This window comes from Loxodonta africana, chromosome X (genome assembly GCF_030014295.1).
Source record: "Loxodonta africana isolate mLoxAfr1 chromosome X, mLoxAfr1.hap2, whole genome shotgun sequence".
Classification (NCBI taxonomy): domain Eukaryota; kingdom Metazoa; phylum Chordata; class Mammalia; order Proboscidea; family Elephantidae; genus Loxodonta; species Loxodonta africana.
Window position 1 is genome coordinate 155,378,012 of NC_087369.1, and position 17,965 is coordinate 155,395,976.

The following is a 17,965-nucleotide window of genomic DNA, read 5'->3' on the forward strand; positions in this document are numbered from 1 at the left end:
AAGTACAAATAGCCAACAAGCACATGAAAAGATGCTCAGCATTATCAGTCATTTAAAAAAAAAAACCCAAACCCAGTGCCGTCGAGTCGATTCTGACTCATAGCGACCCTATAGGGCAGAGTCGAACTGCCCCATAGAGTTTCCAAGGAGCGCCATTAGGGAAATGCAAATCCCAATCACAATGAGATATCACTTCATACCCACCAAGATGGCTATGATTTAAAGAATGGCAAACAACAGGTGTTGGCGAGGATGTGCAGAAATTAGAACCCGCATCCATAGCTGGTGGGATTGTAAAATGATACAGCTGCTGTGGAAAACAGTTTGGCAGTTCCTCAAAAAGTTAAACATAGACCGTATGACCCAGCAATCCACTCATACACAAAAGAATTGAAAGCAGGAATACAACAGATACTTGTATATCCGTGTTCATTGCAGTACTATTAACAATAGCCAAAAGGTGAAAACAGACTAAACGTCAATTAACAGATGAATGGATAAATAAAATATAGTACATATATACAATGGAATATTACTCAGCCACAAGGAGAAATGAAGTCCTGATACATGCTACAACATGTATGAACCTTGAAAGCATTATGCTGAGTGAAATAAGTCAGTCACAAAAAGGCAAATATTGTATGATTCCACTTATATGAAATCTGGAACAGGCAAGTCTATAAAAACCAATGTTTATTATTGATTACCAGAGGTGGGCAGGACAGACAGGGAGAGGAGGAGTCATTGTTTAGGGGGACACTGAGCTTCTGGAGCCCTGGTGGCGCAGCGGTTAAGAGCTTGGCTGCTAACCAAAAGGTCAGCAGTTTGAATTCACCAGCCACTCCTTGGAAACCCTATGAGGCAGTTCTACTCTGTCCTATAGGGTCACTATAAGTCGGAATCAACTCCACGGCAATGGGTTGGTTTGTTCATTTGCTTTTTTTTTTTGAGCTTCTTTTTTTTCTGTTAAGGGTGATGGAAATATCTGGGATCAGGTAATGGTGGTAGTTAAACAACATGATAGACATAATTAATGTCACTGAAGAGTGCTGAAATGCAAATGTTTTGTTACATATATATTTAGCACAATAAAAAATGAATTACAGAAAAATGGCGTTTTAATGACATAGGGAAATGTTTACGATATTTTAAGTGAAAAGAGGCATGATCAAAATATTGTATTTACACTATTATCCCAATTCTGTCCAAAGAAAAATGTGCTTATGTGTAGAGAAAACAAGACTAAAAGGAAGTGTATCAAAATATTTTTCAAGTGTCTTAAAAAAAAAAAGCCTTAAAGTGGTTTTGCCTGGATGGCGAAGTTAGAATTAATTCTTTACTCTCTTTTTTGTGCCTTTCCAAAATTCAATACTCTTCAGTAAGAAACAGATCATTTTTTATAATAAAAAAAAAGGTGTTTTTTTTTTTTAAGAAATAAAAAATGCAGGTTACAAACTGCAGTAATAACATATGGAACACTGTGCTATGTTGAGTAGAAAAAAACAGAAAGACAAATTGCATACACAGTAGAATTTGAAGATACATACATAAAATATATATTTAAATACCACTCGGCAAAGGGAAGACTAAATGAAAATACACCAAAACCTTAAAGGTGTTTGGATTTAGATGGCAAAAATAAAGTTGATTTCTCCTCATCATTTTTATTTAAAAAACTCTTGTTAATCAATAAGATAATAATAATAATATTTAAAAACTCCTTCAGTCCCCTAAAATGATGGAGCCACTGTGGAAAGCAGTTTGGTAATTCCTCAAAAGTTAAACATAGAACTACCATAAAAAAAAAAAAAACCCAATGCCCTCTAGTCAATTCCAACTACCATAAAAAAATGACCCAGTAATTCCACTCCTAGGTATATACGCAAGAGACTAGAAAGCAGGGACTCAAACAGACACATGTACACCAATGTTCATTGCAGCACTTTTCACAACAGCCAAAAGGTGGAAACAACTTAAATGTCCATCACCAGAGAATGGATAAGCAAAACGTGGTATATACACACAATGGAGTATTACTAAGCCAGTGGAATACACACACGCACACACACACAGACATGCACACACACGTACATATGTAGTGTAAACAGATGTCTATCTTCCTTCCTTGTTTTAGCTTGAAGTTTCAGTTTTGCTGCACCGGTCTGTAAGCAACCAACTAGTGGAAAGTACCGGACTGCTAGAAGGCATACACTGCACACGCTACAAGCAGTCTGAAGCCATGGCAACCTAGCTCTGTTGAGATGGCACCTAGCTGCATACCAAGCACAAACAGGCTCTAAGTAAAATTCTATGTCATATTCATGATCACTCTGGCAGCCATGCACTAGATGGAGGTCACCCACTTCTCACTGTGTCACCGCATCAGACTGTACCTAGGCTACCCTATTCTGGAAACACCTAGGGAGGAGAATGTGACTAAGTATCAGTATAGGCAGTTCTAGAAAAAGGAAAAGGGAGCTACTCCCAAACAGATAACTCTCCCATGCATGCATGCTGCAACCATGCCAAAATGCCCTTCGATCACGTGGGCAAGTTTTACAGGTAAATGATCGCATGGCTCCAATATTGTCAAAAATGTATTATAAAAAAAGCAGTTCCCATCCAGCTGACTCTGACTCGTGGTGACTCCATGTGTTTCAGAGTAGAACTGTGCTCTACAAGGTGTTCAAGACTGTGACCTTTTGGAAGTAGATCACTTTTTTCCCAGGTGCCTCTGGGTGGATTCGAACTGCCAACTTTTCATTTAGTAGTCCAGCGCTTAACCTTTTGTACCACCCAGGGGCTCCAAAGTGCATCATATTCAAACCAAATCACAAAAGCCATGATAGACCCTAACTGAAATGCAAGCAGAAGCACATCGCGGGTTACACAGACATTTGTGAACTGGTCTGAGCACAGAAGCTCTAGGTATAAAAATGTTTTTATGCAAATTTGAATTCTCTTTTGGGCAGAATAAGAGCATAATCACCTGCCCTCTCTCCCCTCTTCTCTTGTCCCAGAGAGTACTGCTCCCACAGAAACATGGAATTATTTTCCACTCTCTGGGGGAGCTGCCTCCCCATTCCCAAGGGCAGGATAGGCTGACCATTTTGAATGCTGGGCGTTTATATGTCAGCAAGTACCTATATTCATTTCAGCTTCTTGAAGCATTTATGAACATAGGTTGGCCATATTTCAGCCACAATATGGGAGATCAGACAGCTAGGAGATCTCATATGTAGATCTTGAGGAATAAATAATGAAAAAGCACTTTGCAAAATATGAACTATGATGCTAACGCTCAGTAGCATGAGATGCTTCACCTTACCACTAGCTGACTTTATCACAAGCTGCCTGTAAGACAGGCAAGTGCTGCACGTCATCAGCACAGCCTCCAGGTACGGATTCGGTCAGAGAGAACAAAGTAACTTTGGCCCAAGCTGCTTTATCTCAAAGGAAACCACGTCATTAAATTGTTCCAGAAGACTCCCAGTTCTTGGGGTCTTATGACCCCCATTTACTGTTCCAAAATAAACCGTGTAATAAGGTAAAAGCTGATTTAATCCATTCATTTCATCTGGAAAAACACCACTAACAATGTCTTGATTTTTTGTTTCTTGTTGTTGTTTTTAATAAAGAAGACAACTTATTACCAGATACTAGAACCTAGGATAGTCTAATAGACAGAACACAGAGTTAGAATTATAAATAAGGTTCCCAAATTTGCAATTTATTTTCCAATATTGAAGCCTGTAAATTAACACCATTTTGAAACACTGGTATATAACAAACAGATAAGGAGCCCTGGTGGTGCAACAGTTAAGTTCTTGGCTGTTAACTAAAGGTTGGTAGTTCAAACCCATCCAGCTGCTCCACTCAGCTGCTCCAAGGAAGAAAAGACCTAGTGATCTGCTCCTGTAAAGATTACAGCTTAGAAAACCCCATGAGGCAGTTCTACCCTGTCACATGGGGTTGCTATGAGTCGAAAATCGACTTGACGGTATCTAACAACAACAAAAAAAAAAAAACAACATAATAGATAAAGGAGACTAAACTATGTATGGAGCCCTGGTGGTGCAGTGGTTAGGAGCTCAGCTGCTAACCAAAAGATTGGCAGTTCGAATCCACCAGGTGCTCCTTGGAAACCTTATGGGGCGGTTCTACTCTGTCCTATAGGTTGGCTATGAGTTGTACACAGCACAAAGCAACAAACTATGTATAAAAAAGGCTAACCAAACCAAACCCATTGCTATCAAGTCGATTCTGACTCATAGCCAACCTCTATAGAGTAGAACCACCCCATTGTGTTTCCAAGGAATGGCTGGTGGATTTGAACTGCTGACCTTTTGATTAGCAGCTGAGCTCTTAACCTCTGCACCACCAAGGCTCCATACAAGGCTGATACCATAGAAAAATGGAATAGATAAGGAGTGTCACGGGCCTGGAGTTTCAGAAAAATTACCAAACTTTCTTGCAAAGCTGAAGATACAGCGTGAATAAGCTAAGCTCTTAAGGAGTTTACAATCAAGATAACAAATATGTGTGACATAAAGAAAGAACAAGGCTCTCTATAAAATATTATAGTCAAAACCTGTCACCTTTCTTCTTTCTGTACCTGCACCCACCCTGCCCCCACAAAAGGGGAAAACATCTCTGCCCCAAGCAGGCTGGAAATTGCATATTTAATGAAAGTCATTCATAAAGGATCCAGTTCCTTCTTTAACAAAGCAAGGGGGCAGAGATTACACACGACTGACCATGGATTGATAATTGTTGTAGATACATGATGCAATTTTTGTATTTATTTTTCAACTTTCACGTGTTTGAACATTTCCAGGACGAGTTTGTGAAATGTAATCTGCCTTGGAGAGAGTGTCCAGTTTGCTAGTGCTGCTGCAACAGAAATACCACAAGGGGGTGGTTTTAAAGAACAGAATTTTATTTTCTCACAGTTCAGGAGGCTAAAGGTCTGAATTCAGGGCAACTGGCTCTAGAGGACAGCTCTCCCTCTGTTGGCTCTCGGGGAAGATCCTGGTCTCTTCCAGAATCTATAGTCCCGGTGTTCTTTGGTTCCTTGGTGATATTCACATGTCATCCACCTTCCCCCATTTGTGCTCTCTTGTCTCTGTGTCTAGGCTGCTCCTTCTAGCTCAGAAGTGATTAGGTTTAGGACACAACCTACATTGACATGGCCCTATTACCATGACAAATATTATGTCCACAGGTAAGGGTTAAGATTCCAACACAAATTTCAGAAGACACAATTCAATCTGTAACAGAAAGCAACCTCAAACACAGACCACCATGAACACAAGGTGCCTTATCAAGCTTGCTTTTCTATGCAAAACAGGAAACCAAACCCCACATTGTACATTGTACTTTGGGGAGTAGGCTCGTGGAGAAGGAGTCACAGGCTCTGGAGAATGGCCAATTTTCAGACTCACCACTACCTAGCCTGGACAGCAGATGCTGGGATCAAAGGGCATTTGATGTGTGAGAAGTGACGCCAGACCAAGGAGCATATAACCCAGGGGCAGATTATCCAATAAGCAAGGTAAGCACAGTGCTTATCTTGCTTACCAGATCATCGGTAGTGAACAGTGGTCACATTTTTTCATCACATAAAAGATTCTGCTCCTACGTATGGCTGGCATCGGTCTCTCTCAAAACCCAACAGCACCTTCCTATAGAATCAAAGCCTCTTTTTGAATTGACAGTCCCTGACATGGGTGGGTGACCCAGTAAGCAAGGTAAGCACGGGCTTACTTGTGCAGGCTTACTAATCTGTAGTGAAATTGTTCACTACAGATGATCTGGTAAGCAAGGTAAGCACTGTGCTTACCTTGCTTATTGAATAACCCTCCCCTAATATAACCCCCCCAAATAAAAATCCTTTGCCATCGAGTCAATTCTGACCCTATAGGACAGAGTACAACTGCCCCATAGGGTTTCCAAGGCTGTGAATCTTTATAGAAGTAGACTGCCACATCTTTCTCCCAGGCAGTGGCTGGTGGGTTCAAACCACCCCCCTTTTGGTTAGCAGCCGGGTGCTTAACCACTGTGCCACCAGGGCTCCTTCGAGGGTTATAAAAGCATGTGGATACTAGCACAGACAACTGTTGTGGCTCTGTGATGGCCTCCACAATGACCCACATCTCCAGTCACAGACCTGAAACAAAATCTTGTGACTAACAACATATAGTGGAGCCAGGAGCAGCTTACACTTGGAGCACTGGAGGAAATCCAGGTATGTTCTGTGGAACCAGCTTGGGACCACCACGTTTCTAGAGGAAACAAAGTAATAGCATTCACCCATTTTGTGTTTTAACTTGTTCCTTGTACTGACTGAATCATACTGACTTCGGGTGACAAAGAACCATAAGAGAATTTGGGGGGGGATGAGACTGCAGAATGGCTCCCCCCCAAAAAAAATCCCATGAGCCTTCTCTTGCTTTTCTCTACCACAGAGGCTGAAAACCTACATATAATTTTCCAGAGTATCAGTAGCCATGTGACCCGATTCTGTGCAAAATGTGTTGTCTGGGAGTGCGATACCTGGGTTACAGGGAGGAAACACGGGCCAGCATGCTAAGGAAGGAGGAGCCGAACAACTGCCAAAGTGTAGCTCCTTGTGGATAGTTGAGCCAAGGTAGCACAAACAGGACAATCTCCAGTAATACTTGCTATGAGGCAGATGGGTTTACACCATTGTTGACTTGCGAATACGTGCAGCCAACTTCACTCCTACCTGCTTCAGCATTAGAGTCAATGTCTCTCTCAGCAGATGAAAACCGGAAAGAAGGGAGATGTACAGTGGTATGCTGATAAATGTTTAACAAACCAATCTCTAAAAAGAAAACACCCGATTGATAGTGTCTGCCAATATCCATGGCCACCTTCAAAAGCTATCCACAGGTGTCACTAAATGTGGATTTGGGAAGGAATGTTCACAATCATCTCACACCACTACACTCTGGCTCCAGCACACCACTGGATGTATCCCATCTAGATTTCCCAGGAAGCCAGGCTCAAGCAATTGACGCAGAAACTGTCTAGACTCTGACACAGAAATGGTCTTGGAAGAAGGGGTGGGTGTGCCACGGGGAAGAGGGATGGGAAGGAGAAGGGAGATGGGAAAAGCATGAGCTTTTAGAGTTGGTAACTGCTTACCAACCTGGCAAATCTTAATTTTGACACCTGAATTTCCCCAGGGACCAAAAGCTTTAGAATTCGAAGATATCAACAACTTGGGAAGGAAATGTTTAGTGTGATTTAACCTGCCTCTTAAAATTGATTTCATAACCACCAAGTAATCCCATTACAAGTGCCACCTTGTTTAATACTTTAAGAGGTTATGTGGCATTTTTGCACAGGTTATCTCATTTAATCTTCCAAATCACTCAGTGATAAAGAAATTATTTTTGTGTGTTTTACAAACTGGGAAACTGAGGCTCAGAAATGAAATAGTTTGTTCAAGGTAAGGCAGCTTCAGGACTTGCCCCTAATGGAAATGAAAATCTTTGATGACTCTCCACGCTGCAACCCCAACTGGTTTGGGGCAATGCCACAGACACAAAGCAGGTTTTTCTCAGCGGCTGTTGGTCCCCGACTTATAAAAAGAAATGGGTAATCTTTTATAATTAAAACAAACACCATGGCTTGTTTTCCTTCTTTACAGAAATTGCACCCTTAACAACAACAAAAACACCAAGACAGATGGGGGCCAAGATGGCTGACTAGGTAGACGCTACCTGGGATCCCTCTTGCAACAAAGACTGGAAAAACAAGTGAATCGATCACATACATGACAATCTACGAACCCTGACCAACAAACACAGATTTAAAGAGTTGACCTGAGTGACAGAGATGGAAAATGAACAACTATGGGGAAGCAGAGACTGTTTTCGGAGCCTGGAGCCAGCATCCCAGTCAGGTAACCTTGGCACTGGGCTTAGGATTGGGTGCAGGGGAGCTGAACACAACATCCTGTGATGGCACAAACACGGGGTGCAGCCCTACCCCCCTGAACTGACCTCGGGAGGGGGCCCAGCCAGTCAGCGTGGGCGGTGCGGCGACGCGGATGGTGGGAGGAGAAGTCGCCAGGAGGCAGCGACTGGTTTTGGAGCCGGGAGTACAGTGTCCCAGCCGGGGAACCTTGGCGCGGGGCTTTGGATTGGGCGCAGGGAAGCTGAGCACCACATCCTGTGACAGTGCAAACACGGGACGCAGCCCTACCCCCCTAATCTGACCCCGGGAGGGGACCCAGCCAGTCTATGTGGGCAGCGCGGCGACGTGGCTGGTGGGAGGAGAAGTCCCCAGGAGGCAGCGACTGGTTTGGGAGCCGGGACTGCAGCATCCCAGCCGGGGAACCTTGACGCTGGGCTTTGGAATGGCAGCGGAGGAACTGACCACGGCTTCAGCGGGCCTGACCCTCGGGGGCAATCTCTACCCAGCCAGCACACATAGGCGACACGCCCCTCAGGAATCTCAGATAAAATAGTCATCCCAAGCAAGATAAGTAACTTTGTCTATTTTTCTGAACCCTCCCCTCCCCTTCCCAGGCGGCTTCATTAACATTGGAATTTCCTGAGCCAGAGGGAGAACTGCTCTGCAGTTTTTCTTCTCCATTTTTTTTTTTTTGGTCTTTTCCTAACCCATTCTTCCGGCCTGAGAGAAGCAACCACAAAAAACCCAGGGACCAAAAATCCTTCCCTAATTGGACTAAAAACACAGAACCAGCTCCAGCCAAGCATATGTGATCCACAGTCTTGGGCTTTCATCCCTACAAGGGGAACAAGGTGGCTATTATAATGCAAAGGCATTTCTGATAGGGATCTGACTGCATTTTTTTTTAGCGGATTTACTGGAAAGACAATTTTCCCAGGTCTGATATCTCTGCATATTCAACAGAGCCCTCACTGACCCACAACAGGGAACTGAGGGCTGAAGCTCCCCCCAGACCACCTAGCCTCCTGCATTAGGGGTCTAAGGAGAGTGACACCTACCAATCTGTAGAGGTACTTGCATTGGGGGCCTAAGGTACAGCTGCAGAGCCCACCCACCAAGGTGCTTTAGGAATAGAGACACACCAACGTCACTGACACTTGGGGGAAGCCTGTCAGCATCCTGCCCCCCCCCCCGGAGTGAGAACCCCAGCTGCTACTAGAATCTGGTGCGCACAACTATCACCACTACTTCCCAAGGTGGATAGGTGATAGGGTGCATCACACACATAATGACCCAAAATCAGATTCTACTCAAGAATAGTGAATGGACTCAGGCATATATATCTGGTAACAGCCCAAACCAGCTGGTAATAGGTCATAAGTAAGTCAAGGGCTACAACAATCAAGACAGCACAATCTAGTAGCCCATCCACGTATATTGAAAGAAAACAAAACAAGACTCAGTGAGCAAATATAGGATAAATCACTACAATATCTTAGTGATGGCTTGGAGACAGCAGTCGATATCAAACCACATAAAGAAGCAGACCATGATTGCTTCTACAACTCCTCAAATTAAAGAATCAAAATCGTTCCCAAATAAAGATACAATCCTGGAATTGCCAGATGCAGAATATAAAAAACGAATTTACAGAATGCTTCAAGACACCACAAATGAAATAAGGCAAACTGCAGAAAAAGCCAAGGAACACACTGATAAAACAGTTGAAGAACTCAAAAAGATTATTCAAGAACATAGTGGAAAAATTAATAAGTTGCAAGAATCCATAGAGAGACAGCATGTAGAAATCCAAAAGATTAACAATAAAATTACAGAATTAGACAACGCAATAGGAAGTCAGAGGAGCAGACTCGAGCAATTAGAATGCACAGTGGGAAATCTGGAGGACCAGGGAATTAACACCAACGTAGCTGAAAAAAAATCAGATAAAAGAATTAAAAAAAATGAAGAAACCCTAAGAATCATGTGGGACTCTATCAAGAAGGATAACTTGCATGTGATTGGAGGCCCAGAAGAGGGAGGGAGGACAGAAAACACAGAGAAAATAGTTGAAGATCTCCTGACAGAAAACTTCCCTGACATCATGGAAGACGAAAGGATATCTATCCAAGATGCTCATCGAACCCCATTTAAGATTGATCCAAAAAGAAAAACACCAAGATATATTATCATCAAACTGGCCAAAACCAAAGATAAAGAGAAAATTTTAAAAGCAGCCAGGGATCAAAGAAAGGTCTCCTACAAGGGAGAATCAATAAGAATAAGTTCAGACTACTCAGCAGAAACCATGCAGGCAAGAAGGCAATAGGATGACATATATAGAGCACTGAAAGAGAAAAACTGCCAGCCAAGGATCATATATCCAGCAAAACTCTCTCTCAAATATGAAGGCAAAATTAAGATATTTACAGATAAACACAAGCTTAGAGAATTTGCAAAAACCAAACCAAAGCTACAAGAACTACTAAAGGAAATTGTTTGGTCAGAAAACCAATAATATCAGATACCAGCACAACACAAGGTCACAGAACAGAACATCCTGATATCAACTCAAATAGGGAAATCACAAAAACAAATTAAGATTAATTAAAAAAAACAAAGCTCAAAACAGGGAATCACTGAAGTCAATATGTAAAAGATCACAATAATCAAAAAGAGGGACTAAAGACAGGTGGCATAGAACTGCCATATGGAGCAGGATACAAGGCAATATAGGACAATACAAGTTAGGTTTTTACTTAGAAAAATAGGGGTAAATATTAAGGTAACCACAAAGAGGTATAACAACTCCATAACTCAAAATAAAAACCAAGAAAAACATAACGACTCAGCAAACATAAAGTCAAATACTATGAAAATGAGGAACACACAATTTACAAAGAAAAACTTCTCAGCACAAAAAAGTAAGTGGAAAAAGGAAATTGTCAACAACACACATAAAAAGGCATCAAAATGACAACACTAAACACATACTTATCTATAATTACGCTGAATGTTAAATGGACTAAACGCACCAATAAAGAGACAGAGAGTCTCAGACTGGATAAAGAAACATGATCCGTCTATATGCTGCCTACAAGAGACACACCTTAGGCTTAGAGACGCAAACAAACTAAAACTCAAAGGATGGAAAAAAATATATCAAGCAAACAAGCAAAAAAGAGCAGGAGTAGCAATATTAATTTCTGACAAAATAGACTTTAAACTTAAATCCACCACAAAGGATAAAGAAGGACACTACATAATGATAAAAGGGACAATTGACCAGGAAGATATAACCATATTAAATATTTATGCACCCAATGACAGGGCTGCAAGATACATAAATCAAATTTTAACAGAACTGAAAAGTGAGATAGACACCTCCACAATTATAGTAGGAGACTTCAACACACCAGTTTCGGAGAAGGACAGGACATCCAGTAAGAAGCTCAATAGAGACACGGAAGACCTAATTAGAACAATCAACGAACTTGACCTCATTGACTTATACAGAACTCTCCACCCAACTGCTGCAAAGTATGCTTTTTTTTCTAGCGCACATGGAACATTCTCTAGAATAGACCACATATTAGGTCATAAAACAAACCTATGCAGAATCCAAAACATCGAAATATTACAAAGCATCTTCTCAGACCACAAGGCCATAAAAGTGGAAATCAATAACACAAAAATTAGGGAAAAGAAATGAAATACTTGGAAACTGAACAATACCCTGCTGAAAAAAGACTGGGTTATAGAAGACATTAAGGAGGGAATAAGGAAATTCATTGAATGTAACGAGAATGAAAATACTTCCTATCAAAACCTCTGGGACACAGCAAAAGCAGTGCTCAGAGGCCAATTTATATCGATAAATGCACACATACAAAAAGAAGAAAGAGCCAAAATCAGAGAATTGTCCCTACAACTTGAACAAATAGAAAGTGAGCAAGAAAAGAATCCATCAGGCACCAGAAGAAAACAAATAATAAAAATTAGAGCTGAACTAAATGAATTAGAGAACAGAAAAACAATTGAAAGAATTAACAAAGCCAAATGCTGGTTCTTTGAAAAAATTAATAAAATTGATAAACCATTGGCCAGACTGACTAAAGAAATACAGGAAAGGAAACAAATAACCCGAATAAGAAATGAGAAGGACCACATCACAACAGACCCAACTGAAATTAAAAGAATCATATCAGATTATCACGAAAAATTGTACTCTAACAAATTTGCAAACCTAGAAGAAATGGATGAATTCCTGGAAAAACACTACCTACCTAAACTAACACAATCAGAAGTAGAACAACTAAATAGACCCATAGCAAAAAAAGAGATTGAAATGGTTATCAAAAAACTCCCAACAAAAAAAAGCCCTGGCCCGGATGGCTTTACTGCAGAGTCCTACCAAACTTTCAGAGAAGAGTTAACACCACTACTACTAAAGGTATTTCAAAGCATAGAAAATGATGGAATACCACCTAACTCATTCTATGAAGCCACCGTTTCCCTGATACCAAAACCAGGTAAAGACATCATAAAAAAAGAAAATTACAGACCTATATCCCTCATGAACATACATGCAAAAATCCTCAACAAAATTCTAGACAATAGCATTGAACAATCTATCAAAAAATTAATCCACCACGACCAAGTGGGATTTATACCAGGTATGCAAGGCTGGTTTAATATTAGAAAAACCATTAATGTAATCCACCATATAAATAAAACAAAAGACAAAAACCACATGATCTTATCAATTGATGCAGAAAAGGCATTTGACAAGGTCCAACACCCATTCACGATAAAAACTCTCAGCAAAATAGGAATTGAAGGAAAATTCCTCAACATAATAAAGGGCATCTATACAAAGCCAACAGCCAACGTCACTCTAAATGGAGAGAACCTGAAAGCATTCCCCTTGAGAACGGGAACCAGACAAGGATGCCCTTTTTCACCGCTCTTATTCAGCATTGTGCTACAGGTCCTAGCCAGAGCAATTAGGCTAGACAAAGAAAGAAAGGGCATCCGGATTGGCAAGGAGTAAGTAAAATTATCTCTATTTGCAGATGACATGATCTTATACACAGAAAACCCTAAGGAATCCTCCAGAAACTACTGAAACTAATAGAAGAGTTTGGAAGAGTCTCAGGTTATAAAATAAACATACAAAAATCACTTGGATTCCTCTACATCAACAAAAAGAACATCGAAGAGGAAATCACCAAATCAATACCATTCACAGTAGCCCCCAAGAAGATAAAATACTTAGGAATAAATCTTACCAAGGATGTAAAAGACCTATACAAAGAAAACTACAAAGCTCTACTACAAGAAATTCAAAAGGACATACTTAAGTGGAAAAACATACCTTGCTCATGGATAGAAAGACTTAATATTATAAAAATGTCTATTCTACCAAAAGACATCTATACATACAATGCACTTCTGATCCAAATTCCAGTGTCATTTTTCAATGTGATGGAGAAACAAATCACCAACTTCATATGGAAGGGAAAGAAGCCTTGGATAAGTAAAGCATTACCGAAAAAGAAGAAGAAAGTGGGAGGCCTCACTCTACCTGATTTTAGAACCTATTATACAGCCACAGTAGTCAAAACAGCCTGGTACTGGTACAACAACAGGCACATAGACCAATGGAACAGAATTGAGAACCCAGATATAAATCCATCCACATATGAGCAGCTGATATTTGACAAAGGCCCAGTGTCAGTTAATCGGGGAAAAGATAGTCTTTTTAACAAATGGTGCTGGCATAACTGGATATCCCTTTGCAAAAAAAGGAAACAGGACCCATACCTCACACCATGCACAAAAACTAACTCCAAGTGGATCAAAGACCTAAACATAAAGACTAAAACGATAAAGATCATGGAAGAAAAAATAGGGACAACCTTAGGAGCCCTAATACAGGGCATAAACAGAATACAAAACATCACCAAAAATGATGAAGAGAAACCAGATAACTGGGAGCTCCTAAAAATCAAACACCTATGCTCATCTAAAGACTTCACCAAAAGAGTAAAAAGACCACCTACAGATTGGGAAAGAATTTTCAGCTATGACATCTCCGACCAGCGCCTGATCTCTAAAATCTATATGATTCTGTCAAAACTCAACCACAAAAAGACAAACAACCCAATCAAGAAGTGGGCAAAGGATATGAACACACACTTCACTAAAGAAGATATTCAGGCAGCTAACAGATACATGAGAAAATGCTCTCGATCATTAGCCATTAGAGAAATGCAAATTAAATCTACGATGAGATTCCATCTCACTCCAACAAGGCTGGCATTAATCCAAAAAACACAAAATAATAAATGTTGGAGGGGCTGCGGAGAGACTGGAACTCTTATACACTGCTGGTGGGAATGTAAAATGGTACAACCACTTTGGAAATCTATCTGGCGTTATCTTAAACAGTTAGAAAAAGAACTACCATACAACCCAGAAATCCCACTCCTCGGAATATACCCTAGAGAAGTAATTGCCTTCTCACGAACAGATACATGCACACCCATGTTTATTGCAGCTCTGTTTACAATACCAAAAAGCTGGAAGCAACCAAGGTGTCCATCTACGTATGAATGGTTAAATAAATTGTGGTATATTCACACAATGGAATACTACGCATTGATAAAGAACAGTGACGAATTGGTGAAACATTTCATAACATGGAGGAACCTGGAAGGCATTATGCTGAGCGAAATTATTCAGAGGCAAAAGGACAAATATTGTATAAGAGCACTATCATAAGATGTTGAGAAATAGTATAAACTGAGAAGAACACATACTTTTGTGGTTACAAGGCGGGAAGGGAGGGAGGGTGGGAGAGGGTTTTTTTTTTTACTGGTTAGTAGATAAGAACTGCTTTAGGTGAAGGGAAGGACAATTCTCAATACATGGAAGGTCAGCTCAACTGGACTGGACCAAAAGCAAAGTAGTTTCCAGGATAAACTGAATGCTTCAAAGGTCAGAGGAGCAAGGGCAGGGGTTTGGTGACTACGGCTTAAGGGGACATCTAAATCAACTGGCAAAATAATTCTATTATGAAAACATTCTGCATCCCACTTTGAAATGTGGCGTCCGGGGTCTTAAATGCTAACAAGCGGCCATCTAAGATGCATCAGTTGGTCTCAACCCACCTGGATCAAAGGAGAATGAAGAACACCAAGGTCACACGATAACTATGAGCCCAAGAGACAGAAAGGGCCACAGGAACCAGAGACTTACATCATCCTGAGACCAGAAGAACTAGATGGTGCCCGGCCACAACCGATGACTGCCCTGACAGGGAGCACAACAGAGAACCCGAGGGAGCAGGAGATCAGTGGGATGCAGACCCCAAATTCTCATAAAAAGACCAGACTTAATGGTCTGACTGAGACTAGAGGAATCCCGGCGCTCATGGTCCCTAAACCTTCTGTTGCCCCAGGAGAGGAACCATCCCCGAAGACAACTCATCAGACATGGAAGGGAGTGGACAATGGATTGGAGAGAGATGGTGACAAAGAGTGAGCTACAGGTGGACACTTGAGACTGTGTTGGTGTCTCCGGTCTGGAGGGGAGATGGGAGGGTAGAGAGGGTTAGAAACTTGCAAAATCGTCACGAAAGGAGAGACTGGAAGGGCTGACTCATTAGGGGGAGAACAACTGGCAGTAAGGAGTAAGGTGTGTATATAAACTTATATGTGACAGTTTGACTTGATTGGTAAACGTTCACTTGAAGCTCAATAGAAGTTAGTAAAAAAAAAAAGACAGCATGTGAAAGGTATTACCAATTGTCACATTTATTCCTTAGACTTGGTAGTTCTCAATTTTAAAAGAATAACAACTCAGATAGGCATTTCAGTGGCACTTACAGATAATTATTTGTAACATGAAAAGGGCAAAAAGAAAATGAGAAGCTTCTCAATGAGGAAGGTGAAAATCCTATAGAGAAGATAATCATATCCAGTAAGGGTCATAATGATTGCAAAAGCAGCGTCTTGGCTTCACAGGCTTCTCATTCCCCACTTGTGGTTCTCTCTGCTGATCTCCAACTTCTCCCTCAGGATTACTGATATGATCTCCCAAGGAAAAATCAACCTCACTAGGGACATTACAGCAAAACCCAGGTGGCTGAGCTGACAAAATGAAAGATGCCTTATTCCTACCAGAATCAGGAGTGATTTCAGAACCCAATTCCCAACCTCCTCACCCCATACCCAACATGCCACCAGTGAGAGGAGAGCTAAGCTGCAGTGTGTGAAGGATTCACCTGGAAAATTTAATTGCTATCACTACTTGGCAAAAACTGGTCTTCTGAGAAAAAGAATGTTTTCATGATAGAGGAGAGAGAAGCAAAAGAGAATAAAAGGCCATCTGAGAATGTGGTATTTGGAGAAAAGGCATTGAATTGAAGGTGCTAATAAATGGAGAGGCTTTGGAGACTGAATGAGGTAAAAAGTAGACGTGAAGGTGAACTGTGAGAGAAGGAAGGAGTTAATCCAAAACAAAAGGGGCCTATTACGTAATGGTGCCCATGAGCGAAGCTGCTGCAGACAGAGGGGCTGAAGAACAATGGGCTTGCATTTTTGACTCTGCAGAGTAGAAAACTATCTGCCTCAAAACTGCACAAAGGGGTGACGCCACACAAAATGATGGAGAAGGAAGCTCCAGAGGTTCGTTCCTCCACCAAAGCAACCGTGGCACTGAAAAGAGCACTTGCAACTGTTTTAAAACTCTGCAACCTAATCAGACACTTGAATCAACCAGGGGAGCACTTGACGAAGGCACAGACAACTAATCTTCTGTAGGTGAGCCACATGTGACAAGGGGCCACTATCCCCATTCCTCAGCCCTGCCGTGGTGCTGGGGACAGCGGCCTGTGTTCCTAGAGCAGCTGGCGGGTGCCAGGGTGGCAGTAGTAAAATCATCAGTATAGTAATTGTGGCATCAGGCCAGCTGCTGGCACTTTCATCACCATCAGCTATTCTTTCCTAATGCAAACCATTCAACCTTCTCTGCACCAAAAAGGCTAGAAGGGAAGGGGCTGGGGGGAGGGAGGCGTTAGGATAAAAACCCCTCATGTCTTTTTTCCTCAGTAGAACCTTAAAGCCTTAAGCTTGAAAAGGAGCGACCCTAATCCGCTTTCAGAAGCATCCACGACTGCACAATGAATGTATAACTTGTTTTTAAATTTCTAAATGAAGTGTTCTCTGGGCGGGAGAAAGAGGGATTAAGGATTTGAGGCAAGATTCTGAAGGGATCTATTCACTTTCAAGTATTTGGGGAGCATGTTGCTGAAAACATACAGATATGAAGCCCTTCACATTATAGATGTATCCAAGGTTGGGGAATATATGCCCTTTGAGCTTTTTTCCAAGGGTCAGAAAACTGAGGCTCAGAAATGTACTAGCTCAACATTCACACAGAATCTTAATCCAAATAGGCAGAGTCCTGATAATGTTGAAGCTACGAGGCTGTGCCAGTTATCAATGCATTGCCCCTTAGCTCCAAATTCATCCATCAAGCCATGCTCTGCAAAGAGCGGATAAAATACCCTTAAGCCATTTCTCCGTTAGAGTGAGCACAACGTCGAGTGTTACCAGTAGAGGGCACTGGAGTGACACCGCAGGAGCAAGGGCCTCTTCTGTTTGCGGCAGCCGCACACTGGGTCAAACGTATGGATCCGAGGAAGTTTGGGGAAGAAGTACGTGGACAGACGGTTCACAACGGGCACAGGCTGTGAAGACATCAGCTGGACAAAATGATGCACTCTGTAGGTGTCAGCTTCTTTCTCCAGCCCCGAGTGCTTGCTCAATGGGCTCAAGAACAAAGTGGCTGCGGTGGCAGGAATGGAGGCTCTGCAAGGGCACAACAATATTGACGTGCCTTCATGAAGGCTGACCTGGCTACAGCTACTGCTGAGTATCTAATCTGCTGACAGCAGAGACTAGGACTGAACGCCAGCTATGGCACCATTCTCTGGGAGGACCAGCCAGCC